The 15,721-nt window shown below is 37.0% G+C and overlaps 1 long non-coding RNA gene across 28 annotated transcripts in view; it reads left to right on the forward strand.

Annotated features, from left to right (window-relative positions):
• Positions 1–15,721, forward strand: part of LOC110597942 (uncharacterized) — an 87,790-nt gene that overhangs the window by 33,464 nt on the left and 38,605 nt on the right. For 27 of the 28 annotated variants that reach the window (XR_013431727.1, XR_013431724.1, XR_013431740.1 and 24 more), the window contains one exon: positions 829–969. The exons of the other annotated variant lie outside the window; for it this stretch is intronic. This is a non-coding gene — a long non-coding RNA (uncharacterized LOC110597942). The remainder of the gene's footprint in view (positions 1–828; positions 970–15,721) is intronic. 28 annotated transcript variants of the gene reach the window in all.

Raw genomic sequence — 15,721 nt, forward strand, 5'->3', positions numbered from 1 at the left:
CCACTTCTTATTCCTTTTTCAAATTTGTACTTAGAGTGGACCAGGGTGTCCTGTACCTCCTTAAGGAGTTGAATTCCTCTGAAAGAGTGGACAGAGTTTTTCCCATTGCCTGAGACTGAGTCTGAGCCTAGTTCCTCTAATTATTACAGTTTCTCAGGAGGCGACCGGAAGAGTTAAGGTGTTTTGCTTTTAGATAAGGGCAAGGGGACAAAGAAGAGGCCTGCCCAGAGGATTTCTGGTGCGCAGGACCCTCCTGCGCAGGTTCTGTGCACTGTGGTTGCCATAGAAACGTGATGTCATTGTGGCGACAGTGACAACATTCTGAAGGAGACGGAGTTGCTTTCTTGAGAAAATGCCTGACCCGCCTTCAGGAGTGGTCAGCAGAGGGTGTAGGTTCCTGGCGGTGGGGGCTGACCCTCCCTGGGCGGTGTGGGAAGACTAAGGTACCTCACACCCCAGTTGCCTAGTTCGCGCTCTGGGATTTGGTGCCCAGCTGCTGGAGGGGAGCGGGATGAGAGACATACCTGGCCTCAGGCAGCAGTGATGTCCTGCTACTTGTGCCCTAGACCTACTTTCTGTGAAAGGCGGGGTGCAGAAGGATAATACAGGGAATGGCTCTCTGAACCCAGTTTGCCCTGGGTAAATCGGGAGCAAGAATGCTCAGCTACAGGATTGCTGGGACCTTTAGTGATAACACACATGTAAGCCCCATTGCTCTGTGGTTATTTTGGGATCAGTAATGCTCACTTCAGTGCCTAGCATGGTTCCACGGATATAATTATTCCAATAAAGCATAGTAATTTCTGGATTCTGTATCTTCCTGGACAGCTCTTCATCTGGTGTTTGAGCTCATATCAGATGTCTAAAGAAGATAGTTTCTGAGGTTGTGGGTCATGATGGCTGCTGAAGCTTCTACTCCAGATCTGAAGGGTAGCAGTGCTCAGGAGACCCCAGACACTTACATCCCTGGTAAGATATAATGCCTAGCTCAAGTTAGTTCATAGATTTGAACAGTAGTATATGGTGGACTAGCACACATGAGGTTCACAGAATGGCCAGAAAGTAGAGAAGCTACTTTGATCTTATCCTTGAAGAGGTTTAGCAGGTAGAATTTGCCTTCAGCAGGTACCATACTTTGTAGTAGTCCCTGAGGCCCATCTTAGAGATACTTTTCTCTGTCAGAAAGTAATGAATAGTTCCCTAAGGTACACACTGTTTAACACACATATAAATATATTTTCTGGCTATTATAATCAACAAATCTCATATATCTCTCATATGGGTGTGGAAATATGTAATTGATTACAAGGAAGCTCTTTCTAGCAATTTGAGATTGTAACATGAATGCTTCCCAAGTAGCTACAGTTTTAACTATTGTCTAATGATTATTTTTAAGTCAGAAATATTCTAAGTATTAGCTTAAAATGTCACTTTTAAGAATTTTAAAAACATTTAAATAATTACTTGTGTATTTGTTCTGTCATAGTGAAACCCAGTAACATTTCAAATGACCAGATGCTTTTAAGTACTACTATAATTATATTCCCAGAACATCACATTTTCAGAACATTCTCTCCTTACCATGCTCTATCCCCAGCAACAACTTAATATTTTATTAACAGATTAGTTTTGATTTTTATACCTCCACATGAATGGAATCAGATTGCTTTTACTTTTTTGATCTGGATTATTTTATTCAGCTTATATATTTGTTTTAGTTTTTAAAATTATCTTAGCCATGAATATATGAATCAGCAGAAGCATTATTTCTGAATATGTGAGAAAGAATTTCTTGAGTATTCAGTATGTACTATCCACTAGAGGAAGACTTATGTATGGGAAACAGGGAAACAGGGGATTACCAGTTCTTTTGTCAAACACCTAAATATCCATTTTATATACACTGAAGGAAAAGCACTTAATAGGTTTATATTCAAATTTAAGATAATAATAAATATTTTACAAATGAATAAAACAATTTGGAGTTATTAAACTCCCCCCCCCCAAGGATACTATATGGAGGGAATAAATTTGTCTCCACCCTCTGAATTGATATGTTGAAGCCCTACTGCAGAGTTGGATATTATTTGTATGTATAAACTTTTTAAGAGATAATTAGGTTTACATGAGGTCATGAGGGTAGCCTTATAAGAACAGAGATGTGAAATATCTGTCATTCACTCAGCCATGTGAGGATGCCACAAGAAGACAGTATATGCAGACTAGGAAGTGGGCCTTTGCTAAATAAAAATACTGCGTCCACCTTGAACTCCAACTATCCAGCCTCCAGAACTATTAAAATAAATGTTTGTTCTTTAAAACAACCAGTTATGGTATTCTGTGATAGCAGCCCTGACTAAACCAAGGGATGATAACATAGTAATATTTTTCCCTATTATAAAGCAAGCTTTTGGGCTTTGATAATGATAAAAACCAAACCACAGTAATGGCTTGGGTCCTAGGTATTTTTTTTGTACCTACATATTTAATGTCAATAATGAGAAAGAAAGTGAATAAGTAAATAGTAATCACATGAATATTTTTATTTCAGTAATTAAAAGAGGTATTCCATATACACTAGTCTTCAGATATAATTTCTTCATTCTTATTTACTAACAATGTAAATTTCTATCCTACTTGCTGAAGAATTTAACAAATAGATCATTTTTTATCCCAAGGTAATGGCATCCAGGAGAATCTTTTGCTAGCTACTGTAGACTCCTTTTCTCAGATTTTAAGGGGTGGTTAGAATTCACAAAATATATTTTACAGTGTGACTTTGTACCATTATACAAGTCTGAGTTTTCTGTCTCAGATGACTAACTGCATAACACGGTATATGAGTTTTTCATGTTACCCTTAGAAAGCTGGCTCAACTCCAAGAGCCCCTAGGAGACATCCATCCTTGGGTCTCTATGTACTGATGATACTTCTTTTTTTTTTTTTAATTGTAGTTGTACATGGACAGAATGCCTTTATTTTATTTGAATATAGTGCTAAGGATCAAACCCAGTGCCTTGCACATGCTAGGCCAGCTCTCTTCCGCTGAACCCCAGCCCCAGCCCCTGATGATACTTCTTTGAGGTCATTTTTAAAGCCAATACAATACATACTTTGTTACAACAACCTGGGAGGAATGCTCACAATTTCCTGTATTCCTGCCTAGATTCTCTCATTAGTATATTGTTTTGGGTTCCCTGAAGGGTGAAGGCATTTTGACTGAAGAGAGAGATAAGGGGACAGAAGGGAATGTCTGCATGGAAGGCTTTTTCCTAGAATAGGAACATTTGATGCATTGTGGTTGCTACTGTGACAACATTCCAAAGGAGACACAACCAACTTGGAAAGCAGCCTACCACCTCTGGGTGTTTGGACTTAATGGAGGGTGTGGGTGCCCTTGTGGTGAGGGCTGAGCCTCTCTGGGGTGTGGGGAGATGAAGGGATCCCAGACGCAAGTTGTCTCATTCCTGATCTGGGACTCATAGCTTTGCTGACTTGAGAGGAGAGAGATGGGGGACCCTCTTGTCCTCAGACAGTGTGATGTCCTGCTCCGGGTGTCCTGGACCTACTTTCCATGTGAAGGGGTACAGGTGGATAAGACACGGAATTGCTCTCTGCAGCCAAGCTTCTCTGTAAAATGGGGCAAGAACGCTCAGCAACAGAATTAATGAGTTCTTCAATGATGATACATGGGAGAATCCCATAGCTCTGTGCTTTTTGTGGGATCATAAATGCCTATATCAGCCATGTGTGGTGGTGCATGCCTGTAATCCCAGTGGCTCAGGAGGCTGAGGTAGGAAGATGTCAAGTTCAAAGCCAGCCTCAGCAAAAATGAGGCACTAAGCAACTCAGTGAGACCCTTTCTCTAAATAAAATACAAAATAGGCCTGGGGATGCAGCTCAATGATTGAATGCCCCTGAGTTCAATACCCAGTACCAAAAAATTAAAAAAAAAATAATAAATGACTGTATCAATTTAGGCCCTTTTTATTCCTTTTCAATTTTATTTTTTTAAAATATTTTTTTAGTTGTCAAGGGACTTCATTTACTTATATGTGGTGTTGAGAATTGAACCCAGTGCCTAACACATGCTAGGCAAGTGCTCTACCACTGAGCCACAACCCCAGCCTTTAATTTTATTTTTATGAGATGATAAATGAGGAAAGAAGAAGAAAAAAGCCTAGGTGAAAAATTCATTTTCTGTTTTTTATGATCCCTACCCAAATGTACCAGTGCCATTGGTCATTGACCAGTGCTAGTGTGGTGCCTGGCAAATATTTACACCATAAAGCATAGTAATTCCTGAATTCTGGATAGCTCTTCATCTGGTAACTAAGCTCATATCAAGTGTCTCAAGAAGACAGTTTCTCTGGATGTGGGTCATGATGGCTGCTGAAGCAGTACTCAGGAAACTCCTGACACTTCCATGCTGGTAAAATATAATGCCTGGCTCAAGTAATTCTTAGATCAGGACCAGAGTACATGGTGGAAGAGTGTACATGAGGTTCATAATTTAGTCTGAAAGTAGAGAGACTACTTTTATCTCATTATTAATATGTGGATTTTCCTTCTATCACCTCTGCACTTTGTAGTAACCATTGAGGCCCATCTAGAAAGTTTCTCTTAGTCTGAAAACAATGATTTGTCCTGCTTAAAGAAGGTTGATCTTTCATGAACTTGTAGTAAATATATATATATTTTCTCTGCATGGAGTATAATAAGCAGTGGCTCCCAAGTATCTCTTTAGATCAGTGTTGAAGTGGCAGTTGCTTAGAGTCTTCCTTAGCAATTTGAGATTTTTAACATGGATTCTTCCCTTGTAACCACAGTTTTATTACAGAGTGAAATTTTTTTAAAGCCAGGAATTTTCCAAGTGCTATATCAATAAGTTACTTACAAGAATTTAAAATGTTAAAATGTTAATTAACCTATATATTTGCTTTCTTTTAGTGATAATCCAAAAGGTCCTTTATATTAACCAGATACTATTAAATATTATTAGTACTACATTCCCAGGACATCATATTTTTAGTTCTTTGTTCCCCACCCACCCTTCCCTTACCATGCCTGTTCCCAGGCATCCACTGATCTACTGTCAATAAATTAGTTTTTTTTCCTATAGTTTTCTATATATGGAATCATACAGATTGTCTCTTGGGATGGATAGGAGAAGGTCTTGCTTGTTTCATTCAGCATAATTTTTAAATTTAATTTTATTGTTTGTTTTATCATTTTAGACATAAATATATGAACAAATGACTAATTTCTGAACACTTAGCAAACTCTCAAGTACTTAATATATACTATCTGCTATAAGCAAACTTGTGTTTGGGAAATATGAAGTTTACTAATTCTTTTGTGAGTCAACAAATATCCATTTAATATACTCCAAAGAAGAAAAAACTACATATTCACTTTCAGGTTTAAGACTTTATTTTTGTTTAAGTCCACCCAATGTATGGTATTCTGTTATAACAGCTGTAACCACTAAGCCAAGGGACAGTAGAAATATTAATATTTTTTTCCATTTGTAAAGCAAGCTTTTCAGCTTTGAGGATGATAAAAAACCAAACCTTAGAGATGGGTTAGGTCCTAGACTTTTTGTTTCATACATACATATTTAACTCCAAACACAGATTTTGTTGAAAAGTAATAATCAAATGAATATTTGAAATTTCAGTAACTTGTTTTATAGTCATTTCATGTAATGTATCATTTTTTCTTTTTGGCACTGTGAATTGACTCCAAGGGTACTTAACTTCTGAGCTACATCCCCATCCCTTTTTGCTTTTTATTTTTACACTTTTATTTTAATTATTTATTTATTTTTATGTGGTGCTGAGGATCAAACCCAGTGCCTCACCTGTGCTAGGCAAGCATTCTACCACTGAGCTACAACCCAGCCCTTAGCTTTTTGTTTTGAGATGATCATTGTAAGTTGCGTAGGGCTTTGTTAAATTACTGAGGCTTCCTTTGAACTAGGCAGTCTTCCTGCCTCAGCCCTTCTGAGCCGCTGGTATGAAATGCATGTGCCATCACCCCAGGCAGGTAACATGTCTTTAAATGTAGTATCTTGCATATGCATGAGCTAATAAATGTATAATCTTTTTTCCCTATTTACTGAAGATGTTAATAGATTGTTTTATACCAAAATAATGTTAGTAAAGTGAAGCAGAACATTTGACTTATATAGACTGGTGTTTTTCAAAATATTTTTACTAGAATTCACACAAAATATACTTTATATTTTAATTTAATACAAATATGCATATTTATAACTGAAACCAATGAACAATTCCTGACTACTTGTGCTACAGTATATATTTATTTCATTCATCTTTAGCCTATGTTTAGTTTACTTTAAAAATAATGAAAATGACCTAATAAATTGATTTTATAACCCACTAGTGGGTTGCCACTGGCTCTGTGAAGACACTTCTAGACTAATCTTCAAGATACAGCTCAAGTTCAGATACCACTAGTTGATGGACCCTGCCTTCCTCCATATACGTAGGTGACTGAAAGTCTAGATATTCCTCCTCAGGGCTGCTATCAGCCATTTAAATGAAGGCATGCTTCTGTTAATAAACATTAACACCTACATTTTTGATCCATAGCCATAATTTTCTAATCACAAATAACTCTTTTCAGCTTAAACCCTTCACAATGCTACAAGATTTACCCAGTCTTCTTTGACTTTGTTTTCATTCTTATCTCAGGGAGGGAAATTCTGCTCAGAGATTTCCCAGCCTGGCTGCCTACTATTGCCTCTTCCTTCTTTTTTACAAGTTTTTATGGAGATAAAATTTATATAATATAAAATTCACCCTTTTAACCATATTAAATTGTGCAATTATGTGGGGTTTAGGATATAAACTGTGTTGTACAACCATTGCTACTATCTAATGTGTTAAGGAGTGTTTTATGGCAAAGAGTGTGGTCTTTATTTGGTGACTCCTCCAAGTGAGCTTGAGAATGTGTATTTAGCTGTCATTGGATGACGTATTCTGTAGTTGTCAGTTATATTCAGTTGAATTTAAATATCCTATAACTTGTTCCCTCATTCCTCTAATTAGTATGATTTCTCATTTGATAGTTTGAAGGGTGAAAGTTTTTTCTCTTAGTGAAAAGCAAGAATATAAGGGAATAAATAGAAGTATTACTCGTTTGGAAAACCAATATTCATATTTCAGTTGCCATAGTAACCTTCTTTCCATAGTGTGACCTTTATGCCTTTAATAGACACAGACCTAGCATGATAGAAAGAATAGGGAATCTCCATCAAATAGCTCAGGAAGTGGAGAGGTTACAGTAATCACTGGTCTAGGTCCAGGTCCTTGTGACTTAAGGTGACCTCTGCAGCACAACCTTGTTAAAGCTGAGGGGAATGTCTCACTGGTGGTCTTAGATATTCCTCAGTAAGTAGCTGAGTCTTGGGCCATAATCAGGTCTTATAGGAGTGTGTGGAAAAGGATGGAGGGAGCCCAGCCTGATTGGAATGGAGAGTGGGGGCCTCCCAGGAGAATAGACAGGGCTCTGAGATAATGGATTGGACCCTCTGTGGTGTGTTGTTTTGTAAGTGAAAAGATAAGCGCATTGAGCCAAAGTAACCAAGTATCCTAGGAGGTGATATTTACATTCTTACTATCTAGACTATGGGAAACATGTATACCCCATACCCCAGTGAGTGGGGTCTCTCTCATTGAGCGAGGAGGTCCACAGAACAGGGTAGAGGAGAATGTGGCTGTGGAGTTGCTAATTAAGACCTCCAGAGTCTAAGCAGGAAGCAGGTCTGATTTTATTGCACAGTTACCATGTATATATTCTCAAGTAGTAGATAAGCAGATTACAGACAGCCACCAGTGCAATCTCTGCTAACTGTCCTTGCAGCGACCAATTGAGGAGTGGGCTGTGGAGCAAGCACAGGGACTGCAACACATGGCCTCACACCCAGGGCTGTGCCTACGGGATAAGCTCACACACCTAGCACGAGGAGAGTCGGCCTGTCACTCAGACGCCCTTAACATATGCCATGTATGCAGTACTCCATTCACTTGTCCCCACACCCCAGGATATCTCTCATTCATTTATTGGTTTACACACATATACATGGTGAATTGGTGCCCTATAATGTGGTGAATGCCTTCATGCCAATTTCCTCTGCCATTGCCTTTATAAATGACAAGGTTGGCTTTGAATTTGTGACCCCCATGCCTCAGTCTCCTCTGTCCCTGAAATTACATATGATGGCCACTGTGTTCAGCTTAATGTGGCATTTAAATGCCTTTGTTTTAGGTATATGTCTTGAAAAGCAATTCTTTTAAATTTTACTTCAATAGGTAATCTGAAAGTCATTTACTTTTAATTATTAAATTATATCCATTTACATTTTTATGGATATATATATATATATCACTATATTTGAAAAAAACCAAAACAAAACAATATATTTGGTCATTTGTGTTCAAATCTGTTCTATTGTTTATACATACATAAATACATTATAGAACTTCACTGTCTTTTTGTATGCCATCTATTTTATTTATTTTTTGGTGCCATGGATTGAACCCAGGCCTCATGCATTCTAAGCATGTGCTCTATCTAATCATACTATACCCTCTGATCCAGGTCATCTGTTTTATTTGCTCTCTGCTTTTATGTATACCTCTCACATGGATATGGAAATATGTTGAATTTAAATATCCTATAACTTGTTCCCTTCTAGCAATTTGTAATTTTAATATGAATTCTTCTGGAGTAACTATGGTTTTATTTATTGTCTAATGGTTATTTTTAAGCCAGAAATGTTCCAAGAGTTAGCATAAAATGTCACTTTCATAAGAATTGAAAAGTTGTAAAATAACAATTACTTGTGTATTTGCCCTATTATAGGCAAATAGGGATACCCAGTTACATCTTTCAAATGATCAGATGCTTTTAAGTACTACTTTGATTATATTCATCCAACATCACATTTCCTGAACCTTCTCTCCTTGCTGTGCTCTGTCTCCAGGAAACTACTTATCTTTTGTTAATAGTTTAGTTTTGATTTCTTATACATTTATTTAAATGGAATCAGATGGCATGCACTTTTTGATCTGGCTTTTTTATTGAGCTTACATATTTGTTTTAGCTTTCAAGATTATCATACACATGAATATATGAAACAGCAGCATTATTTATGGAGATTTGGGAATTACTTTCCAGAGTATTCAGTACATACTATCTACTAGAGGAAAACTTGTGTATGGGAAACAGTTCTTTTGTGAAACATCTAAATATCCATTTTATATACACTAAGGGAAAAATTCTTAATAGATTCATCTACAAATTTAAGATTATAATAAATATTTTGCAAATTAATATGCCAATTTAGAGTTATTAAACTTTCCCCAAAATAGGATACTACACAGACTGAATGAATTTATCCCTATCCCTGAATTGATATGTTGAAGCCCTACTGCCCAGTGTAATATTATTTGGATGTGTGACCTTTAAGAGGTAATTAAGTTTAGATGGGGTCATGAGGTTAGCTTTATAAGAATAGTGTTATCTCATTGTAGTTTACATTAACATTTCATTAATTACTAATGATTGTTACTGTTTATATGCTTAATTGACACATGTATATCTTCTTTTGAAAATGTCATTTCAAATATTTGCCCATGTATTTATTACAGTGTCTATTTCATTCACTTTAGAAAGATTTTCTATGGTCTAGAAATATCTTTATAAGATATACAAATTGAAAACATTTTCTGCAGGTCAGTTGTTTCTCTTTTCATTTTTTTCAACAGTGTCTTTGGAAGAGCAAACATTTTTTAATTTGAGAAAGTTTAGTTTATCAATTTGTTCACTTATGGATTATGTTTCTGATATCTCATTTATGACATCTTAGACAAAAAGCAAAAGGATTTTCTCCTGAGTCTTCTGCTAAAAGTTTTAGTTTTATATTTACATCTGTAATCCAGAGTTACCTTTATATGTGGTGCAATATATGGATTAGAGTTAACTTTTGTCAGGCAAATATCCAAAATTTCTAGCATTATTTTAAAAAAAAATTTTAGTTGTAATTGGAAACAATACCTTTATTTTATTTATTTATTTTAATGTGGTGCTGAGGATCAAACATAGGGCCTTACACGTGCTAGGTGAGCGCTCTACTGCTGAGCCACAACCCCACCCCTCCATTATTATTTTTGAAAAGAGCATCCTTTATCAACTGAGGTGCCTTTGTATCTTTGTCAAATAGTTGTCCTTATACATACATGAGGATGGGCTTCTGAATTCCTTTTTCTTTTCCTTTGATCTACTCTTCTGTATTGATGCCAAGAGCATACTGTCTTGATTGCTATTGGTTTATAGTAAGTCTTGAAATCAGGAGCATTTGTCCTCTTTTTTCTTCAAATGACCTTTGAATTTCCACATTAATTTTAGAATTAGTCTATCAATTTGTTTCAAATTCAGGGATAGAGTTTTTATTGAGTTTATGTTGAATCTATAGAACAGATTGGGGATAATAGGCATCGTAACAGTCCTGAATCTTCTGGTTGTATGATAAATGTGCAATAATAACAAGAGACATTTATTCACCTTAAGAAGTGTTGTCCTGAAATACTCTCCTGCTTCAGGGGTAGCCCTTGGCAAGTTACTTTTGTTAGGCACACACAGACAGGACTCCTTCCATAGACAACTGATAAATATGCATTGCAGTCCTTGGCCTTTGTTAGTGCCCCAATATAGCATTGCTGGTTGGATAAATCTACCCAGTTCTGGGGATCATTGGTAGGAAGCTCAGGTGCAAGTAAACTAAGTCACATTCTCCAATGTAACCTTTATAGGAATAAAGTTCATATGATGATCTTAGTCTTTGGTCACATATCTCAGGTTTGAAGCATCAAATGTGTTTTTTGTGTGTGTGTGGGTGGTTTTTCACATTGAAGATTATCAGGGATGGAGATTAAGAATTCCTCAGGATCAACCTCTATATAGGTAACTTGACTAGGTTTCTGCATACTAAAGAATTATATCATTCTAGTCCTGCTTCCCTGAAATATTTTGAGATTCCCCAAATGACCTTTTTTAGGTGTTCCTAGATCATAGTTGAGTAATTATGGACTGTCTCTTACTTTCTACCAGATGGCTAACTGCTTGGAATGGTATATTTTACATGCTCACATACAGAGGGCTAGCTCATCTCCAAGAGCCCTAGAGCTATTCCCAGTTATCTTGTGTGCTGGTACCACTCACCTAGTGTCACTTTTAAAGCAAACACAATTCCTGACTAAATAGAGACATGATTTGTACCACCAAATTGGGCAAAGTTCTCTAGTCTTAATTAGAGGGACTAGTCTTCTCTAAGCCAAAGACTAGTCCCTCTAATTAATGTGCTTTCTCAGGTCGTTGCCTGAAGAGTGAAGGCATTTTTTCCCCCTTAGTGAAAAGCAAGAAGACAAAAAGCCAAGAAGAAACAATTCTAGTTTGATGTAACAGGCTGACCTAGTGGTTGCCTTAGAAACCTAACTTCATTATGATGACATTGACAGCATTCCAAGGAGACCAACTTGCTCTTGTTGGAGAGTAGAGCCCAGCCTCCAGGTGTTTGGATTTAGCGGAGGGTGTGGGTACTCCATGGTGGGGGCTGAGCCTCCCTGGGATGTTGGGAAACGAAGGGATCCCAGACCCAAGTCACCTTATTCCCACTCCGGAACTTGGAGCCCTGCTGTTTTCTATATATTGAATATAAACTTCTAATACTATGTTTAGTAGAAGTGTCAAAAATAGGCATTATTGTCTTGTTCCTGATGGAACAGTGCTTTGATAATTAACAAAATAAATGAGAACCCATAGAATGATGCTAGGTTCACGGTAATAGTTCAGTGACTGGGAGCCATTTTTATAAATACTTATAAGTAAAAGTTATACAAATTAGATAATTTCATAGTTTGTGTTTTTTAAAAAAGATTAATAGGACTGGGGTTGTAACTCAGTGGTAGATTGCTAGCACATGTGAGGCACTGGGTTCGATCCTCAGCACTACATAAAAATAAATAAAATAAAGGTATTGTGTCCTTCTATAACAAAAATATTTTTAAAAGATTAATAAAGTGGCTACAGAATTCTCTCCAGCTGATGTTTGTGTGTGTGTGTGTGTGTGTGTGTGTGTGTGTGTGTGTGTGTTACTGGTGATTAAATCTAGGGCCTTGCACATGAGCCTTTTACTACTGAACCCTTTTAAAATTTTTATTTTATGTTTAGACAGAGTCTCCTCTTGTTATGTTGCCAAGTTGTCCTCAAACTTGGTGATCTTCTTGCTTAGCCTCCTTATGAAATGGATTACGGTGCATGCCACAGAACCTGGCTCTAATTATCTTGATGTCCAAACATACTTGGAAAAACTAACCTTAGGAAAAAGCACTACCCTTTCTCTACATGATGGATCAGTATTCTATGGGGTTATCCTTGACTTACTAGTACATAATGGCGAAATCCTGCATTTATCAAGAGATGATAAATGTCTTGGGATGCTTTGTTTATTCTTACAGCAGTTATGCCCAGAAAATTCACATGTATGTTAAAATAGTTCCATTTTCTGTTGACCATAAATCTACATCATGTTCATTGATTTATCTGTTCCTTCCTTCCTTCATTCCCTAGTTGAGGAGTCCATACAGTAGAGGGGTCCCTCAGAGAGCAGAGGGGAAAACCCTCTGTTACCACATCCCATACAGGCTTCCCTGATCTTCTCTCACCTCCTCTCAGTCATCCCCTCTCCTAGACAGTATGGAAACATCTTCACAGACCCCAATGTGGTGCCCCATCCTCTGTTACCTGTTCCTACCTGCCCTGGACTGCCTGGTGCTTGCTGCTGACAGCCAAGGTGCCCTAAGGCTGCCTTGCTGTTTTACTGTATGGATGCTCCAAAGCTTAAATTCTTACAGTTTTCTTTTACATCTACCAGTTTTTCTGTCAAATAAAATTATTTTCTACTTAAGTTCATAAACTGCATCTTAAAGAAGGTACTGTATATTTTGCTCATTACATAAACATCTTCAGACATTCTATATGTTGACATGTTGGTGACACCTCATGGCAGAATGCTGAACTGCAACTTGAACATGCAGGCATGAAAAGTGAGAGGATGGGGCTGTGGCCAATCTAACAGATTTTTCAAATCCGAGTGGAAAGGGAAATCCTATGGCTTCCAGACAGAAAGTTCATTCTCTTTCTATGCCCAAGCAAAAGGTGTACATGACAGAAAAATTACATTTACTTTAATGGAGCATGAATTGAGAGAAAGATCAATGAAACAGAATATACTAATCAGATATAGACATATTTAGAAATTTATAATGTGACTAAGGCAGCATTTAAAATCATTAGAGATATAATGGATGATTTAAGAAGTGGTAATGTGTTAGCTAGAAAATCATATAGCTAAATCATATAGCTAAAACAATAAAAAAGACCTTTTTGTTTCACTTTACAGTAAGATCCAAATAGTTTTGAATTAAATCTGAAAAATATATTTAATTATTAGGAGAAAATGTGGGTGAACTCCTGTATAATTGATGAGAGGAGGCAACGTTCCTTAATATGAGTCAAATCCAGGAGCAATAAGTACAAAGATTGATATGTTTGATGCCTTAAAAATTATAACTGGGGGCTGGGACTGTAGTTCAGTGGTAAAGTGCCTGCCTCGTACATGTGAAGGTATGAAGCACTGGGTTCGAGCCTCAGCACCACATAAAAAATAAATAAAGATATTAAAAAATTTGTGACTGGGAGGGCTGGGGTTGTGGCTCAATGGTAGAGTGCTCACCTAGCACATGCAAAGCACTGGGTTTGATTCTAGTACCACATAAAAAGCAAATAAAACAAAGGTATTGTGTCCATCTACAACTAAAAAAATTTTTAAATAAAAAATTATGACTGGAAAATGAAATTCACCAAATTATGTTATATGCATGTTTCAATATATCACAATGAGTCCCAACATTATGTACAATTATATTGCACCAAAAGATCTTAGCAATGACAAAACCTGCATAGCAAAGACATGACCACCTATTAAAATGACACTGAGGAAGACATCTTCAACATAATGATGATATACTCTGTATAAATTCTTACCAATATAGAGGCATTAAAAAAGCAACAACCCTATCCAAGATATGTAAGAAATATAAACAGTCATTCACAGTGGGGCGCCTCTTAATCTCAGCAATTTGGGAGGCTGAGGCATGAGAATTGCAAGTTCCAGGCCAGTCTGGGGAATATATTAAGACCCTGTCTCAAAATAAAAATTTAGAAAAAGGGTTGAGAATGCATCTCAGTGGTAGGATGCTTCCAGTTCCAATCCTCAGTGCCGTAGGGGGTAGGGGAGGGGGTGAAGGGATCACATACACAACAATACATACCATTAACTGAAAAAAATATAACTTGTTTTTAAACAAAGGACCAGAGGCTTAAGCCTCTCAACTGTTATATTGGCAAAGATCCAATGTTTGCCAATACATACAGTTGGTGAGTCTGTGGAGAAACTTGTATTTTCATACCCCAACATGATATCAGATCTTAATCCTTAGAACCTTTAAATCCTAATTTATAATGATCTTGAAATCGGGAGATTATCTAGGTGGACCCTAAATGTAACTGGCAAGTGTCCTTGAAAGAGAGAAACAGAGGAAGGATTGACACAGATAAAAGAGGGAATAGTAATGGGATTAAGGTGCAGAGACTGGAGTGATACAGCCACAAGTAATGGAAGGCTAGAAGTCAGTGAAGGCTTAAAGAGGCAAGGAGGCTTATTATCTCCAGAAGGAGGTCAGGTTCAAGTACACCAATCAAAAGGTGTACATGACATAAAAATTATTTTTATATTTACTTTATTGGAACATGAATTGAGAGAAAGATAAATGAAACAGAACAGACTACCCAGACATAGACATATTTAGAAATTTATAATGTGACTAAATCTGAGTGGAAAGAGGGCCATCCACAGACCAAAGGAATTATCTCCAGAAGAGGACAACCCTGCCAACACTTGGATTTTGGCCCTGGAAAACTAATTTTGGACTTGTAGCATCCAAAACTATGAGAAAATCTTTCTGTTTATAATGACCCAAAGCTTATGGTAATTTATTACATGAGTCATAGGAAACTAACATAATCATTATGATGAGAAATTTGATAAATCATATCAATTTAACATATGCCCTTATACTATGACTCAGAAATATATATCCTGAAGATATGCTGGCACTGACACAAATAGATTATAGATATTGCACTGGCACTGACACAAATAGATTTAGATATTTTAGATATTGCATTTTAGATTTTAGAGTGTTGCACTATTTGAATAGCAAAAGCTTGAAAACTTAATTATTTTGCTCTAGCTTCCACATATGAGGCCTAAAGAGGAAACACTATCTTTATTGTTAGAAATGCACATATGTGAAATATGTCGTTTACATAAGATGGAGGAAAACAAAGAGCCGAGAAGAAACATTTCCATTTCCTTGAATCAGCCTGAACTCTCGGTTGCCATAGTAACCTGACGTCATCCTGGGGATTGTGATGGCTTTTTATTAGAGACTTCCATGACCTGCGGTAAGAGCCGACAGCCTCACCTTCAGGTGTCTGGACTCATCTGAGGGTGTGGGCAGAGTTGTCCCCATTGTCTGAGTCTGATCCTAGTTCCTCTAATTAGTGCACT

The sequence above is a fragment of the Ictidomys tridecemlineatus genome, chromosome X (genome assembly GCF_052094955.1).
Source record: "Ictidomys tridecemlineatus isolate mIctTri1 chromosome X, mIctTri1.hap1, whole genome shotgun sequence".
NCBI classification, from domain to species: domain Eukaryota; kingdom Metazoa; phylum Chordata; class Mammalia; order Rodentia; family Sciuridae; genus Ictidomys; species Ictidomys tridecemlineatus.